The 16,282-nt window shown below is 43.8% G+C and overlaps 1 long non-coding RNA gene and 1 pseudogene across 2 annotated transcripts; one reads left to right on the forward strand and one right to left on the reverse strand.

The window, feature by feature from the left end:
* Nucleotides 1–899: 899 nt before the first annotated feature.
* On the reverse strand, nt 900–7,946 carry LOC145510320 (uncharacterized). The gene is made up of 2 exons (XR_014056957.1): nt 7,511–7,946; nt 900–1,250 (listed from the first exon to the last, which is right to left on the reverse strand). It is a non-coding gene; the product is annotated as an uncharacterized LOC145510320 (long non-coding RNA).
* A 6,378-nt stretch (nt 7,947–14,324) lies between these two features.
* Nucleotides 14,325–14,833, forward strand: LOC145508919 (large ribosomal subunit protein uL24 pseudogene; annotated as a pseudogene). The gene has a single exon (XR_014055690.1). The product of XR_014055690.1 is annotated as a large ribosomal subunit protein uL24 pseudogene (transcript).
* Nucleotides 14,834–16,282: the final 1,449 nt, after the last annotated feature.

Consider the following 16,282-nt stretch of genomic DNA (forward strand, 5'->3'; position numbering starts at 1 on the left):
GAGTTCATTATAATGCGACTGACAAGAAAATCTTTTTGTTTCTGTGACATATAGCTTTAAACTGGAATTATGGAAGATATTATTCTGGGACATATCATGGACAGCAACAACACTGACTAATTTTTAGGAGGTTTATACCATTTCTGAAATACTTATCTTAACAGCATACATCATACAAATATAACCTAAAGGAGGTTTAAGCATGCTTCTTATGTAATTTAACATATCAAATCAAATTAGTTTAACACATCTCTTGATGAGATGAGAAAACAAATCCTTTGAGATTCTCCAAGAGCCTTCTGGGAAATCTCAAAATCAGTTAGAGGTCAATCTCAAAATCAGTTAGAGGTTAGTTCCAATTCTAAATCAATTTCATTTAGAATTTGATTTGGGGAAGTTGTCAAAAATGTCAAAGGATTTGAACACTTGATGAAATAAGACCAAAGGACACTGTGAAACAATGCTTGCATGTGCGCTTTGTTGCTTCAGTCGGTTCCGACTCTTTGCAACCCCATGGACTGTAGCCAGCCAGGCTCCCCTGTCCATGGAATTCTCCAGACTAAAATATGGAGTGGGATGCCATGCCTTCCTCCAGGGCATCTTCCTGACCCAGGGATCGAACTCATCTCTCTTTACTGCTCCTGCACTGGTAGGTGGGTTTTCTACCACTAGCATCACCTGGGAAACAATGCTTAGTTATCCATTTAAGCAAAACAACAATGAAAGATTTTTAGGGTCATCAGAAAAATGGCAACATAGGAGCACCCCATCATCCCATCCCCACACCCCACCCCCTGCCACAGAGATCAACAACTGGACAGAGTTGAGGAGAGAGACATATTTCTCTACCCTCAGGCATCTTCTGGGTGGGTTAAGAATTAAGTTGACAGGAGACAGAATAACAAGAGAAAATGCATCAAAAGTTTTATAATAGGTACACATGGGAGAGACCCAGGAAAACTGAGTAACCTGCCAAAATGGGCGAAGATCTCACCCTCAACTCAACCTTCTGCTAAAACCAAAAGAAGAAATTGAGGGTGGGGAGGTTACCAGGAAAAGCACAGGAATCAAGGGTGATGTTGAGGCAGATTTAAGTCCTGGTCTTCTCCACTGATAAGAATTTCTGGAGATGTAGTTATCCTCTTCTTCCTCAACAACTCCCGCTTGTTGTTGCTCAGTCGCTCAGTTATGTCCGACTCTTTGGGACCCCATGGACTGAAGCCTGCAGTCTCCTCTGTCCATGCGATTTCCTAGGCAAGAATACTAGAGTGGGTTGGCATTTCCCCCTCCAGGGGATCTTCCAGACCCAGGGATTGAAGCGGCCTCTCCTGCTTGGAAGGTGGATTCTTTACTACTGAGCCACCAGGGAAGCCCACAGGGAGAGAGCTATCCTTACAAATAGAGGTGTTTCTTACATGGTTTTCAGAGTCCTTTCCATGTTGGCTGTTGCTCAGAAAATAACCAGGTTGTTAAAACAAGTAAGGTGCCAGAGAGATATGTTTTAGGGTGGCAAATTCTGCTCCCCTACAACAACTATCTGCAAAACAGGTGGGAGATGTTTGGAGTCCACTTAGGAAGTTTTAGCAAGACGGTAGAAGAAAACCCTGACAATAATTGCCCAAGAAGGGAAGAAAAGCAGCTTCCTTCTGCCTGCATCATCCCATCCCTGAAGCCAGCATTGCTCAGCACCAAGAAGGAACTTCCTAGCTAGAAAAAGCTCCCTCACCAGGAGAGGAAGAGCTGGGTAAATGGCCTGCTCCTCCCACCTCTAGGGGCACCGTGCATACACCCAGCTTTGGCTTCACCCCCACCCCTCACCCAGACCAGCAAAACTGAGACGTGTAGAAGCAGCTGCCAAGGAGAAAGAAAAGCAGAGGCTATTATTAGCAGACACACAATGGGAGCATTTGTAGTTCACTGAGGCTTGATTTGTAGAAAACCTCAGTGGATTTAATCGCTGATGAAGCCAACATTGACACCGCAGGTGTTCATGATACTGTGCAGGACCCTGTAGGGCTGCTCCTGGGCACAAAGCCTCTGTGTCCCCCATTTCTTTGATTACAGGAAACAGTCCTCATTCAACCTCCATGACCTTCTCTGAGTTCCAATGGGCAGATTCAAGTAGTTGTTAATTAGGGAAGGGAGGTGATAGGAGACCTGGGATAAACAGTCAAGAGCAGCCTTGAGGCAGGTCCTGTTTCCCCAACCAACTGAGGTGGGAGGTAGATGTCCACCCCCACTACCCCGAATCCCCCCAACCCCTGCCAAAGAGATTAGAGATTCATTCCCTGTGGACCACCACTCTGAGAGAAGAATAGCAAGATAATTGAGAGAGGAGGCTGGGCCCTGCCCAGACCACATATTTCTCACTGTGGAAGTCAGGAGACCTCCCCAACCACACATGCACAGAAAGGTTCCTTGAAGCTCAAAGGGGAAGTGATGTTAACGAATGCCAGGCTACCCAGACGCCTTTGTGTGTGCACATGTGGGAGGATCCTGAGATCAGGATCAAATATGGACTCAGAATCAAACAAATCAAAATGATTGGCCAAAGGAAACCTGGAAGAAATGTTTCATGAAAGTAATTCAAACTGAGATAGAAATTACTAGGCAGTCAGTGTAGAACTCTGAGACCTCGGTCTTGTTTTCAGTAAACATCCTGAATTCCTGGAATGTGTCTTTAGTCTGATAAATTATCAGCACTCAGATTAAGTTCATCGGTTCAGTCCCTTAGTCATGCCCGACTCTTTGTGACCCCATGGACTGCAATATACCAGACTTCCCTGTCCATCACCAACTCCTGGAGCTTGCTCAAACTTATGTCCATCTAGTCGGTGATGCTATCCAATCATCTCATCCTCTGTCGTCCCCTTCTCCTCCTGCCTTCAATCTTTCCCAGTGTCAGGGTCTTTTCCAAGGAGTCAGTTCTTCCTATCAGGTGGCCAAAGTATTGGAGTTTCAGCTTCAACATCAGTCCTTCCAAAGAATATTCAGGACTGATTTCCTTTAGTACGGATTGGTTGGATCTCCTTGCAGTCCAAGGGACTCTCAAGAGTCTTCTCCAACACCACAGTTCAAAAGCATCAATTCTTTGGTGCTCAGCTTTCTTTATAGTCCAACTCTCACATCCATGCTACTGGAAAAACTGTAGCTTTGACCTGATAGACCTTTGTTGGCAAAGTAATGTCTCAGCTTTTTAATATGCTATCTAAGTTGGTCATAACTTTTCTTCCAAGGAGTAAGTGTCTTTTAATTTCATGGCTGTAGTCACCATCTGCAGTGATTTTGGAGCCCAAGGAAATAAAGTCTGTCACTGTTTCCATTGTTTCCCCATCTATTTGCCATGAAGTGATGGGACTGGATGCCATGATCTTAGTTCTCTGAATGTTGAGCTTTAAGCCAACTTTTTCACTATCCTCTTTCACTTTCATTAAGAGGCTCTTTAGTTCCTCTTTATTTTCTACCATAAGGGTGGTATCATCTGCATATCTGAGGTTATTGATATTTTCCCTGGCAATCTTGATTCCAGCTTGTGCTTCATCCAGCCTGGCATTTCACATGATGTACTCTGCACAGAAGTTAAATAAGCAGGGTGACAATATACAGACTTGATGTGCTCCTTTTCCAATTTGGAACCAAGCTGTTGTTCCATGTCCAGTTCTAACTGTTGCTTCATGACCTGCATACAGATTTCTCAGGAGGGAGGTAAGGTGGTCTGGTATTCCCATCTGTTTCAGAATTTTCCAGAGTTTGTTGTGACCCACACAATCAAAGGCTTTGGTGTAATCAATAAAGCAGAAGCAGAAATTCAGTTTCTGAAATTCTCTTGCTTTTTCTATGATCCAACAGATGTTGGGAATTTGGTCTCTGGTTCCTCTGCCTTTTCTAAATTCAGCTTGAACATCTGGAAGTTCACAGGTCACGTACTGTTGAAGCCTGGCTTGGAGAATTTTGAGCATTACTTTGCTAGGTTGTGAGATGAGTGTAATTGTGTGGTAGTCTGAACATTCTTTGGCATTGCTCTTCTGTGGGATTAGAATGAAAACTGACCTTTCCCAGTCCTGTGGCCATTGCTGAGATTTCCAAATTTGCTGGCAAATTGAGTGCAGCACTTTAACAGCATCATCTTTTAAGATTTGAAATAGCTCAACTGGAATTCCATCACCCCTGCTAGCTTTGTGCAGGGGTCTCCTGCATTGCAGGCAGATTCTTTACCAACTGAGCTATGAGGGAAATCCCTCAGATCCAGGGAAGGTCAGCAATTAACTGAGGGAGAAACAACTGGTGATCATTAATCTTAAGCCCATACATCTGGTGGTAAAAAGGCCAGGGAGCATGAAAAATTTAATCCAAGGGTCAAGAGAAGCCTTAGAGATGTAAAGTATCTTGACTTTTAAATTGATTGGTTAAAAATAACATGATTTAAGGAAGGATGTAAAAACTGTTGTAAGTCCTGCCTTGGGGGAACTCTACCCCCTCTCATTGTCTATGCTGAGAGCCTTGTTCTTTCCTCCTCTTTAGTAAATCCTATTCACTTGCTACCCTGAGTGTTTGCATGTTCATGGATTCCATTCTTTGCCTCCACGGACAAGAACTCGGATTCCTGACTCAAAACTGCCACGAGGTGAGACTCTCTCTCACCAAGCCCGCCCGTGTGTCTATCCATAGGTACTGTACCCTTTTCTTCCAGTAAAGTAGTGAAACCAGTGAAGTTTACTGGTTTCACTACTTTGTGTGTGTGTGGGAATCCTTTTCTGAAAAAGTGAAGGGGCAGGGCTTTGTCACTGACCACTGGTCTAGTGGCTAGAATTCAGTGCTCTCACCACCACGACCTGATGCACAACCTCTGACTGGGAACCAAAGCCCTGCTTCAAGCTTCTGTAAGGCAGAGGCCACCTGAGATCACTATGAGTTTATTTTAACATTTTTATTACCTTTTGAAGTAAATGTGTTATATGTAAGAATAACAGAGGAGTTGTGCCCTGTCTGTATGCAGCAAAATGTACTTTGAGGCCTGGCCTACCTGGAGATCCCTCTCCCTGGTTGGGTTTGTGCTCACAGTGAGGACCCCACGACTCTGAAGGAGAAGGTGCCGGGGCACCCCGACTCCTGGCATTGCTCCTGACGACACGAAGCAACAAAGCATCAGGCAGCCAGCTCTCCGCGCAGTGATGGAGATTCCCACCGCAAGCACGTCTGAAGGCCGCCAATTAGGAGAAAAACAAAGTCCGAGGCTTTGCAGATATTTTAGCCAATATAGGCCTAATTAGAGCCGGATCGTTCTTTGTTTTGGTGAATCTCACTTGTTTTCACACATAAAGAAAATCCTCACAAGCCTCCCATTATGGGCATTCCTTTGTCCGGGAGAGAGGCTGTGTTCTTGCAGAAAACAGACTTCACACAACCCTGTAAATGCTGGAGGGTGGGGAGGGTTCGGGGATGAGGTGGGAGGCCCTGGAGACAGTGACCAGGCACACACTCCACTTAATAGATTTCGCTCCTCAGATAGTGTTTTTGAATATCCTGGTGTCCAGAGCTCAAGCCAGCCTCCGGTTGCTGACAATACATTCGGTGTTTTCTGATCTCATTAGTTTGGTTCAGTATGTGCTCTGTGCATCTCCTGGGATGATGGGGGATTTCTGCAGGTTCAGATGCCCCAGACCAGTAACCAAGCCTAAAGAATACACAATGTTCCTGCCAACCGTATTTTAAAATATAGGAACCTTTTAATCATTTTATTCTAGAATTTTGACTGTAATATTTACAGACTTTTTATTATAGTGCTGCTGCCAACATATCTCGTGGCTTCCTTGGTGGCTCAGTAGTAAAGAATCCGCCTGCCAATGCAGGAGACATGGGTTCAATCCCTGGGTCAGGAAGATCACCTGGAGAAGGCAAGAAAAAGTCAAGATGCATGAAGATGCCTTTGATTGATTGAAGGGAAATTGTAAAAGGATCTGGGTTTTGTGGAAATCCTAGAAGCTTCGTCATCATATACATATGTATATGATCATGAGTGGGCTTCCCAGGTGCCGCTAGAGGTGAAAGAACCTGTCTGCCAATGCAGGAGAATGCAGGTTCAATCCCTGGGTCGGGAAGATCCCCAGAGTAGCATATGGCAACCCACTCCAGTATTCTTGCCTGGAGAATCCCATGGACAGAGGAGCCTGGTGGGCTACAGTCCATGGGGTCGCAAAGAATCGGACATGACTGAACAGGCATGAACAAGTATCTTAGTTTTTAAAAAAGTATTCTTTGTCATTGATTAAGAAAACATTTTACTTGTATCAAGTCAAATCCAATTCTTAATTAGCACAAAATAAATAGACCGTTACCATTCCTGTTATTTCTGTACAAATAACCAAATTAGGGTGACCACTTGACCGTATAATGAATTGTTTGGGCTCAGCTGTTCCACAGCAGAAAAGAGTCAATTTAACCTTTGAAGCATATAAGTATGTTGACAATGAGTCTGAAGTTTAAACATTTTCTCACTATGACAATTGAGGGAAGTTCATAGGAAGCCAAAACAGGGCTTTTCTGAGGATAAGAGGGTGTTGCCTATGGAGAGAATGTGATGTCTCAGGTAATCTCAACTATATCCATGTTTATCCTCCAGAATCTCTTTACTATAGTGGTCACTTTCCCAAAATGCACACACAGGACATTCTCAGTCTCTCAGTCATGTCCCACTCTTTGTGACCCCATGGACTGTAGCCCACCAGGCTCCTCTGTCCATGGAATTCTCCAGGCAAGAATACTGGAGTGGGTTGCCATTTCCTTCTCCAGGGGATCTTCCAGATCCAGGGATCGAACCTGCATCTCTCCTGCATTGGCAGATGGGTTCTTTTACCACTAGCGGCACCTGGGAAGCCCACTCATGATCATATACATATGCATATGATGATGAAGCTTCTAGGATTCCCACACAACCCAGGTCCTTTTGCAGTTTCCCTTCAATCAATCAGAAGCATCTTCAAGCATCTTGACTTTTTCTTACACTCTCTGGAGTCTATCAGCACATGCTGTGAGCTTGACCTTCAGAACATATCAGGGACTTAAACACTTCTCACAACACCCCACCTCACCCCTACCCTGGGGCCAGCACCATAATCTGCTCCCGAGATCTTTTCTAAACCTTCCAAACTGGTCTCTGAAACTTCTGCATCTTCTCTGAACTTGACATCAGAGGGATGCAGTTCAAACCTAAGGCCACGTCTTGTCACTCCTCTCTCTGCTCAACACTTGCCCCCTACACAGTGCCCCCTTTCACTCTGAGCAGAAACCAAAGAACTTAACTGTTCCCACCAGCTCTGCAGGCCCTGGCTTTCCATCTCTGCTCCAGCCACACCAGTCTCCGCTTTATTCCTTCAGTGCACGGAGCAAGTCTGCCTCTGCACACTCGCACCTCCTGTCTTCTCTCTCTGGAGCCCCGTCCTCAGGTGTCCATACAGGAACTTCTTCACCCCAGTCCAGTCTGGCCCAGTGAGAGCCTGCCCTGACCCCTTACCTAAAACCTCCACGTGTTCTTTCATCACTTTATACTCCCGTTTTTTTCTCCTTTATTTTTTTAATGATTTATATATTTTTGGCTGCGCTGGGTCTTCGTTGCTTCTCTCAACCTCTCTCCTGTTGCCACGAGCGGGGTTACTCTTCACTGCGGTGCCAGCACCTCTCCTTGCAGTGGCTTCTCTTGCTGTGGAGCACAGAGTCTAGGCACTCGGGCTTCAGTGGCTGTGGCTCTCAGGCTCTAGAGCACAGGCTCAGTAGCTGTGGGGACAGGCTTAGTTGCCCTGAGGCATGTGGGATCTTTCCCTGTGCCACCAGGGAAATCCTCTCCTTTATTTTTCCCTCCTCACCACTCCTGACTCTTCGCACTATACATTTTACATACTTCCTGTGTTTCTTTTCCATTCCCCCAACTGTGATGGCAGGTCACTTGATCTGCTGTGTTCACTGCCAGATCTCCGGAATCTAGAACAAGGTGTATAGTGCATCACAATTTAAAAGGTGGCACTTCCCTTGTGGTCCAATGGTTAAGACTCTTGCCTGGAGAATTCCACGGGCAAAGAAGCCTTGGACTGCAGTCCATGGGGCCACAGAGAGTTGGACATAACTGAGCGACTGAGTGTATACACACACACATAGGAATATTCCGTAAAGGAAAAAGAGGCATGTAAGAGCAGGGCAAACCAGGCAAGGTGACTTTGGGAGACCTATGATCAGCCTGGAATTCTCTTCTGAGCACACGACAATGAGAACAAATTAGTATCCACCTCAGTCGGCCTCGTTCTGGGTGTGAAGATGCAGGCTGTCAGGTGATGTAAGATTATTGAGGGAAAGAGCTGGTCACACTTGGGGGTCAGGGGCTGGGAGTTCATCCCTGAGGCTTCTTGCTGTCTGTTCTGCCTCCTCCTAGAGACAGCAAAAGGCCCCGAGAGGAAACACCCAGGTCACAGTGAGGCCCACCTCTCCTCCTTGTTCCTGCCACTTCCCACATTTCTCTTTCTGCAAGATTATTTTTCTCCTTACTTCTGCAGGTAAAACTCAACATAATTTGCCAGATGTATATTAAATAAAAAATGCTGACCTTATTTTTCACACTGTAAAACCGAAGGTCTTACTATGCTAGTTATGGACAATAATAAACTTCTCTCTACACAAGAAAAAAGAAAGAAAACAGTAACTTACTTACACATTAGTATTTTAATGATGCATTTCTATGCCAACCAAATCCACATTTTGACAACTGCGAGATATTTTTCTTTCAAGGTGACCTTTAACTTAACTTTTTTGTCAAAAGCCATGGGAAACTAATTACTGACAAAGGAGAAGATTCAAATCTATACCCCATGTTGTCAGGTGAGTAAGTGTTAGACTCTGTCCGTCTGATTAAAGCCTGACTGTCTGAGTCCAGAGGTAGAACTAGACAGAAGTTATTCTTGCTCTGAATGAGATGCTTTGTGTTGAGACAAATTCATGAAGTGTGATTAAATGCACTCGAGCTTTAATACCACCTCTTGTCCTGTTCTGGTGAGGTTCAGTTCAGTTCAGTCACTCAGTCGTGTCTGACTCTTTGCGACCCCGTGGACTGCAGCACGCCAGGCTTCCCTATCCATCACCAGCTCCTGGAGCTTGCTCAAACTCATGTCTGTCGAGTCGGTGATGCCATCCAACCATTTTATTCTCTGTCGTCCCCTTTTCCTTCTGCCTTCAATCTTTCCCAGCATCAGGGTCTTTTCCAGTGAGTCCATTCTTTGAATCAGGTGGCCAAAGTATTGGAGTTTCAACTTCAGTATCAGTCTTTCCAATGATTATTCAGGACTGATTTCCTCTAGGATTGACTGGCTTGATCTCTTTGCAGTCCAAGGGACTCTCAAGATTCTTCTCCAACACCACAGTTAAAAGTATCAATTCTTTTGCACTCAGCTTTCTTTATAGTCCAACTCTCACATCCATACATGACTACTGAAAAACCAGTAGTTTTAACTATAGAATCTTTGTCAGCAAAGTAATGTCTCTGCTTTTTAAGTGAGGTTTAATGTCTCTGCTTTTTCTGGTGAGGTTAAAGTTTACAAATTCTTACCATCCCACCATCCTACACAGGCAGGAACTGCTGATGGGGAGAGGAAGTGATTGTCCTGCAAGTCTGGGCCTCCAGAGGAACCCAGCTTCCATCAACTTGTTAGAAGGTCAGTCTCGGCAGAGACCAGCAACCCAACACTGCAGTGCAGCCCAGTTGCAATTGGACTTTTGGCAGTGATGGAGATGTTCATTACTGTGATTGTGATGATGATATCAGCTTTAGATGGTAATTGTGTGCTAAGTTGTTTCAGTCGTGTCCAACTCTTTGTGACCCCATGAACTGTAGCCCACCAGGCTCCTCTGTCCATGGAATTCTGCAGGCAAGAATACTGAAGTGGGTTGCCATTCCCTTCTCCAGGGGATCTTCCCAACTCAGGGATAGAACCCAGGTCTCCCACATTGCAGGCAGATTCTTTACCATCTGAGCCACCAGAGAAATTGAGAATAAAAAATACTGAGGTAATCTGTCAGTACATTGGCAAGATAGCTGGATGGAAGGAATGATAAACTAGAAGGAAAAAAACCCCTTCATGAAGACAAGAAACGGCAACCTCTGTGACTTAGACTAGAGGCCCCCAACCTCCAGGATATAATGCCTGATGATCTGAGGTAGAGCTGATATAGTAATAATAGAAATAAAATGCACAATAAATGTAATGAGCATGAATCATCCCAAAACCATCCCCCTACTCCTGGTCTGTGGAAAAATTGTCTTCCATGAAACTGATCCCTGGTGCCAAAAAGGTTGGGGACCGCTGACTTAGACTATTTTGATGTTGAGCAGACAAATGGTCATAGTCAACCAGAGCAGCTATAAGTGTCTTAATGGCCCACACACCATCCACTGAGCTCCCTTTAGATCATAAACGCTGACAGCTCCCAAGGCTCCAACGGCTCCAACGATCCCTGTTATATTGAGACCTGGGACATTACCTTGCCAGGGTGAAGGTTTGAAAGGCTCATCTGGAAGAAATACATGCTGCCCTAACTGGAATAATGGACTGGCTGACCTTGCAGGGAATCTCCAGCTCCTCCCTCTCAAATCTCCCATGGATGAGAATTCACAAAAATAATTCCACTCTGACACAAGCTGGGAACCAGTCAACCTCTGGTACTTGCGCTTAAATTGTTTTCAATTTACTTTGTCACTGAAAGGCAAAGTTGTTGAACTCTTAAAGTAGGAATATGCATGATTTTTCTAAGTGTGAAATAAACTTTAAGAATTTGTTCTATAAAAGTTATTTATATTACCTTAGGAAATCATTTGAGTAGGAAAATAAATGCAGTGCTTAAAAATTGCAAATGCCACAAGTCCTAACACATGAAATAAACAGAGGAAGCAGGACAAGTGTTTTGTTAATTGCTGCACACGTGATTTTGCAGATTGAGAAACTGACTGCATGAGACTCAGATGGGAAAAGGGATGAGGCTGAGGTACCGTGATGCAGCCACGACCACCCCCTGAGAAGAGAGTGGCTTGCATCAAGATGAGGGATGAGAAAAAGACAGGTCATAGGTGTATTTTGAAGCTAGAAGTGACGGGCTTTTTGACAAATTGGATGTAGAATACAAGAGAAAAAGAGAAGTCAAGGATGACACCAAGGTTTTGGTCTTAGCTGGAGCGACGGAGTCACCACTGACCAAGAAAAGAGAAGATGTGAAGGAGACCACATTAAAGCTGAGATGCCTGTAGATAGCTTATATCTGAAATGCCAAGTAAGTGTTGCAGAATTAAGTCTGATATTTTAAAGGGAGTCAGAGTCCAGATATACATTTAGAAATTGTAAGCATGCATTTAACTGTAGATGAAGTGTAAAGCCATGAGCCGGACTGAGGGGCCTTAAGGGTCAACACAGCCTTGAGAAAAGGTGAGATCTGAGAACAGAGTTCTGGACACTGCAGTGTTTCCAGATTGTAGCAAAGGACTCAGAAAGCGAGTGGTCAAAGCAGCAGCAAAATCACCAAGGGAGAGGAGTATCCTTCAGCTGAGTAAAGAGTGTCTCAGAGAGGCATGCTCACCTGTGCTAGAAACTGCTCACGGCCTGAACATGATGAGAATGAGAAGCCATCACTAGGTTTAGCCCAAGAAGTCACCCCACAAAGTCATGATTAATGTTAGCAAAGGTGCTTTTGGTGGAGATTGAGGGATAGGAGCTTTGTTCATGTGGGTTGAGAATATTTATATTTATATTATAAATATAAAAGAATATCACTTACATGTGGAAACTGAAAGTACGACACAAATGAACGTATCTACAAAACAGAAACAGACTTAGAATAGAGAGCAGACTTGTGGTTGTTAAGGGGGCTATGGGAAGGGTGGAGGGGGAGTTTGGGATGAGCAGATACACACTATTATATAGAGGATGGATAAGCAATATGGACCTACTGTATAGCACAAGGAACTATATTCAATATCCTGTGACAAACCATAAAGAAAGAGAATATATGTGTGTGTGTGTGTGTGTGTATAACTGAGTCACTGTGCTATACAGCAGAAATTAACACAACAGTATAAATCAACTATATGTCAACAAAATACATTTTTTAAAGAAATAAAAAATTAAAGAGAAAAGGGGATTTCTTGTTCCAGCCAAGACCCTGTTCCTACCTCTTCCAACTAAAAAGCCCAGATAAAACAAGCAAGCCTAGGAAGACTCTGGAATGCAGAAGGCAGGAGGGCAGCCCAGGGACCCTGGGTTGAGCAGCACCAGGTGCCCTGGGTTCCTAGTCACCAGACACCAGAGTCCACTCTGACCCAGAACTGCCAGCAGCATAGACTCAAAGGGCTCTGAGGAAAGCCTGCTCCCTGGCCAGGGGACTGGGAAGGTTTAACACTGGAAAATCTTTCTGGCAATATCCACCCTCCTTCCGCCACACCCCAGCAGGAAGCCTGCACCCCTTCCTCACTGCTCCACCCCTCTGGCTCCCACAGAACTGAGCAAGGACCCAACCTTCCACCCCACACCCCTGCCCAGGGATGCTGATGGCAGCGCCCAATCCTCACATGGTGCTGTCTGTAGAGCCAAGAGGGGTTCAGCCTCCATGCCCGACTCCCCCACCAGGGTGTCATTCGTGGGCTGAATGCAGAGCAGCATTCCACGCTGAAACTGATCGTCTCCTGTCCCAGTGAATGACAGAAGGCAAATCTTACATGCTCTCCCTAAACCTTCAACCAGAAAGCAATAATGTCAATAATACAGTCTGTTTTTGAGATGTCAGGAAATGAAATGGGAAATTCTCTTCAAGGGTCTCCCATACTTGAAACCTGGAGGATGCCAATAAATAAATGTCAGTAGCTTTCACAAGACCCTCTTCTAGTTTGTATCTGTTGATATTAGGCTTGCTGTTTGCTATGGGAACACATCCACAGTTTTTGCTAAGAAGAGATATAAATGCAGACTCTCCCCAAATACAGCCCTTTGATCATAACCAGCAAGCTGCACTTTATCTTTGAGGTTACATCTCTGCCTCTTTGAATAAAAAGCTATTTCTGACGAGTGGCAAGTTCTCAGAAAAAGTCATTGTTTACGAACATTGAAAGGCTTCTGTCGTCCTTCATACGAGCAAAGGGTGAAGAGAAAGTACCGTCAGCCAGAACTCACCTTCCCTTTCCTGTGAGTTTTTGAAGGCAGTCAAATAGCACCGAGTCAGAGGGATGCTTTTTTAACCTCTTCATCTTTTCTTTGACTTGAAATTTAAAACTTAACACTAAAGGCATAAGTAAAGAAAGAAAAAAGAATAGACTGAACTTCATCAGAATTTAAAACTTTTGTGCATTAAAGGGCACTATCAGGAAAATTAAAAGACAACCTACAGAACAGGGAAAACTATTCTTGCAAATCATATACCTGAAAGGGTCTAGGATCCAGAATATATAAAGAATGTCTACAACTCAACAACAAAAAGACAAATGACCCAATTTTAAAATGGGTACACATTTAGATCCACAAGGCATTCTATTTCTGTGATCACTGTCTTTCAATGAAAATCTCCCTATTAATCTTCTGCTCAGCTTCAGAGGGGCTTCCCTTATAGCTCAGTTGGTAAAGAATCTGCCTACGATGCAGGAGACCTGGGTTCAATTCCTGGGTTGGGAAGATCCCCTAGAGAAGGAAATGGCAACCCATTCCAGTATTCTTGCCTGGAGAATCCCCTGGACCCTGCCAGGCTCCTCTGTCCATGGGGTCACAAGAGTCAGACATGACTTAGCAACTAAACTACCACCACCACCATCAGCTTTAGAATCCCCAAATAAATGCAGATTTAACAATCAATGCAACAGTGTTTTTCCTTTAGGACTTCAAAAATGAAGAACACTGTGAAATCTGACAGTGACATTAGGTGTAACTAGTATGTACATATACTCATTCATACACACAAGCACATATATATACAAACAGCCCAAGGATTTTAGTAGACATTTCTCCAAAGAAGATATGCAAGTGGCCAACAAGCACATGAAACCATGCTCAGTGTCACTAGTCATTAGGGAAATACAAGTCAAAACCACAATGTGATACCACTTCATACCCACTAGGAGACTATGATTTTTTTTAAAAGAGATAATACAAGTGTTGGTGAGAAGGTAGATAAATTAGAACCACTATACTCTACCATTTGGATGTAAGATGGTACCACCACTTTAGGAAAGAGTCCTTCAGTTCCTCAACAGGTTAAATAGAGAGTCACCAAGAACCGGAAGCAGCCTGCAGATCTCTTCCCTTCTGTGGCCATCGCTGTAGCTCCAGCGGCCAAAATGAAGTTCAATCCCTTTGTGACTTGTGACCGAAGCAAGAATCGAAAAAGACATTTCAATGCGCCTTCCCACATTTGCAGGAAAATTATGTCTTCTCCTCTTTCTAAAGAGCTAAGACAGAAGTACAACGTTCGATCCATGCCCATCCGAAAGGATGATGAAGTTCAGGTTGTACGAGGGCACTACAAAGGGCAGCAAATTGGCAAAGTAGTCCAGGTTTACAGGAAGAAATACGTCATCTACATTGAACGAGTGCAGCGGGAGAAGGCTAATGGCACAACTTTCCATGTGGGCATTCACCCCAGCAAGGTGGTTATCACCAGACTAAAACTGGACAAAGACCTCAAAAAGATCCTCGAACATAAAGCCAAATCTCGCCAAGTAGGAAAAGAAAAGGGCAAATATAAGGAAAAAACAATTGAGAAGATGCAGGAATAAAGTCATCTTGTCTACAGCTTTCATTAAAAACTGTTAAAATGAAAAAAAAAATAGAGAGTCACCATACGATCCAGTAGTTCCATTCATTTTCACCCAAGAGAAGTAAAAGCATGTCCGCATAAAAACTTGCATCTGAATGTTCACAGTAACATTATTCATAATAGCCAAACACAGAAAGTGTAGACTTCAAATGTCCATCAACTGAAGTACAGATACATGTTACAATGCGGACGATCCCTGAAAACATTATATTGAGTGAAATACGTCAGACCTCAAAGTTCACATATTGTGATTCCCTTTATACAGCATATCCAGAATAGTTACAGACTGGTGGTTGCCAGGAGCTGGGGAAGAGGAAGTGAGACATAGCGTTTATTCTGAGTGATGAGAATGTTTGGGACCAGACAGAGGTAGTGGCTGCACAACTCTGTGAATGTACTAATTATCAATCAATCGTTCATTTTTAGGTTACATTTCTATTATGAGGATTTCACTTCAATTTTTTACAAGAATTATAAATTAAATGGAAGCTAAATTGTGGTGAGCCTTGAAGGATATGATAAAGGTTTTAGACTGGATCTTTTAATAATACAGAACATTTCCTAAAGTATTTTTGAAACAAGGTTAACATTTAGGAAGATTCATTTCTTATGTATGTCGTGTTTATCCAAGACCAAAACATCCAGTTCAGAAGCAGAGCATTCAATCAGCTTGCTGTTTCAACCAGGCTCCCCAGTTGTCAACACTGATTTTTCTCTCATTTTTCCCTCCATTTAATGAGACTGATAAGCAGGGAGGCTAGTTCTGTACTTAATTATATGTAATCACAGAAGCTCTTTCAATCTTTAAACAAGAATCATTTTATGAGCACCTGAGATAAAAATGAGGTTTGGAAACGGTGATTTGTGATGATCTGGAGAGAAATAGATGCAATTAGTGAGGAGTGCAAAGCTCAGGTCAGTGAGCCAACAGAGAGGCATGGGGATAAGAGAGGAGCAGAAATGAGTCAGAGGACTCAGGGGACAGCCTGCGAGTCCCGCCAGCTGCAGACTGTAGGGACGTCTGGACAGGGCTCAGCTCCTGGAGAATAGAACTGAGGGACCTTGTTTCCTTAAGAGTCTGGCAATTGGAGCCATAACTCAGGATGAAAGCAGATTCTGGCTTCTTAGCCAAGAGCAGGCTCTGAATCTGTTGGGTTTTACTGGGTCTATATAGCTCTCTACAGTTGTGCAGTTTATGTCCCTAATTAGTCACATTTTTGCCTTCAGATTGAGCAGAAGAAAAGAAAAGGCAGTCGAAGCCAAGGCCCTGAGGGTGGCTGCTGGCCATGGTGAAACCCATCTCCAGTCACCGTGGCCCAAGGATATGAGGGGCTCCAGTGTAGGGAACCTGTCTTTTTGTTTGTTATCTTTAAAAAATTGTTTTTTAATTTCAAACTCTTGTTTATGACTCAAAATTCTAATCTTTAGGTTCCCTAATACTTTCAGAGTTTCCTTGAGA

The sequence above is a fragment of the Giraffa tippelskirchi genome, chromosome 6, assembly GCF_054371585.1.
Source record: "Giraffa tippelskirchi isolate mGirTip1 chromosome 6, T2T-mGirTip1v1.2.pri, whole genome shotgun sequence".
NCBI classification, from domain to species: Eukaryota; Metazoa; Chordata; class Mammalia; order Artiodactyla; family Giraffidae; genus Giraffa; species Giraffa tippelskirchi.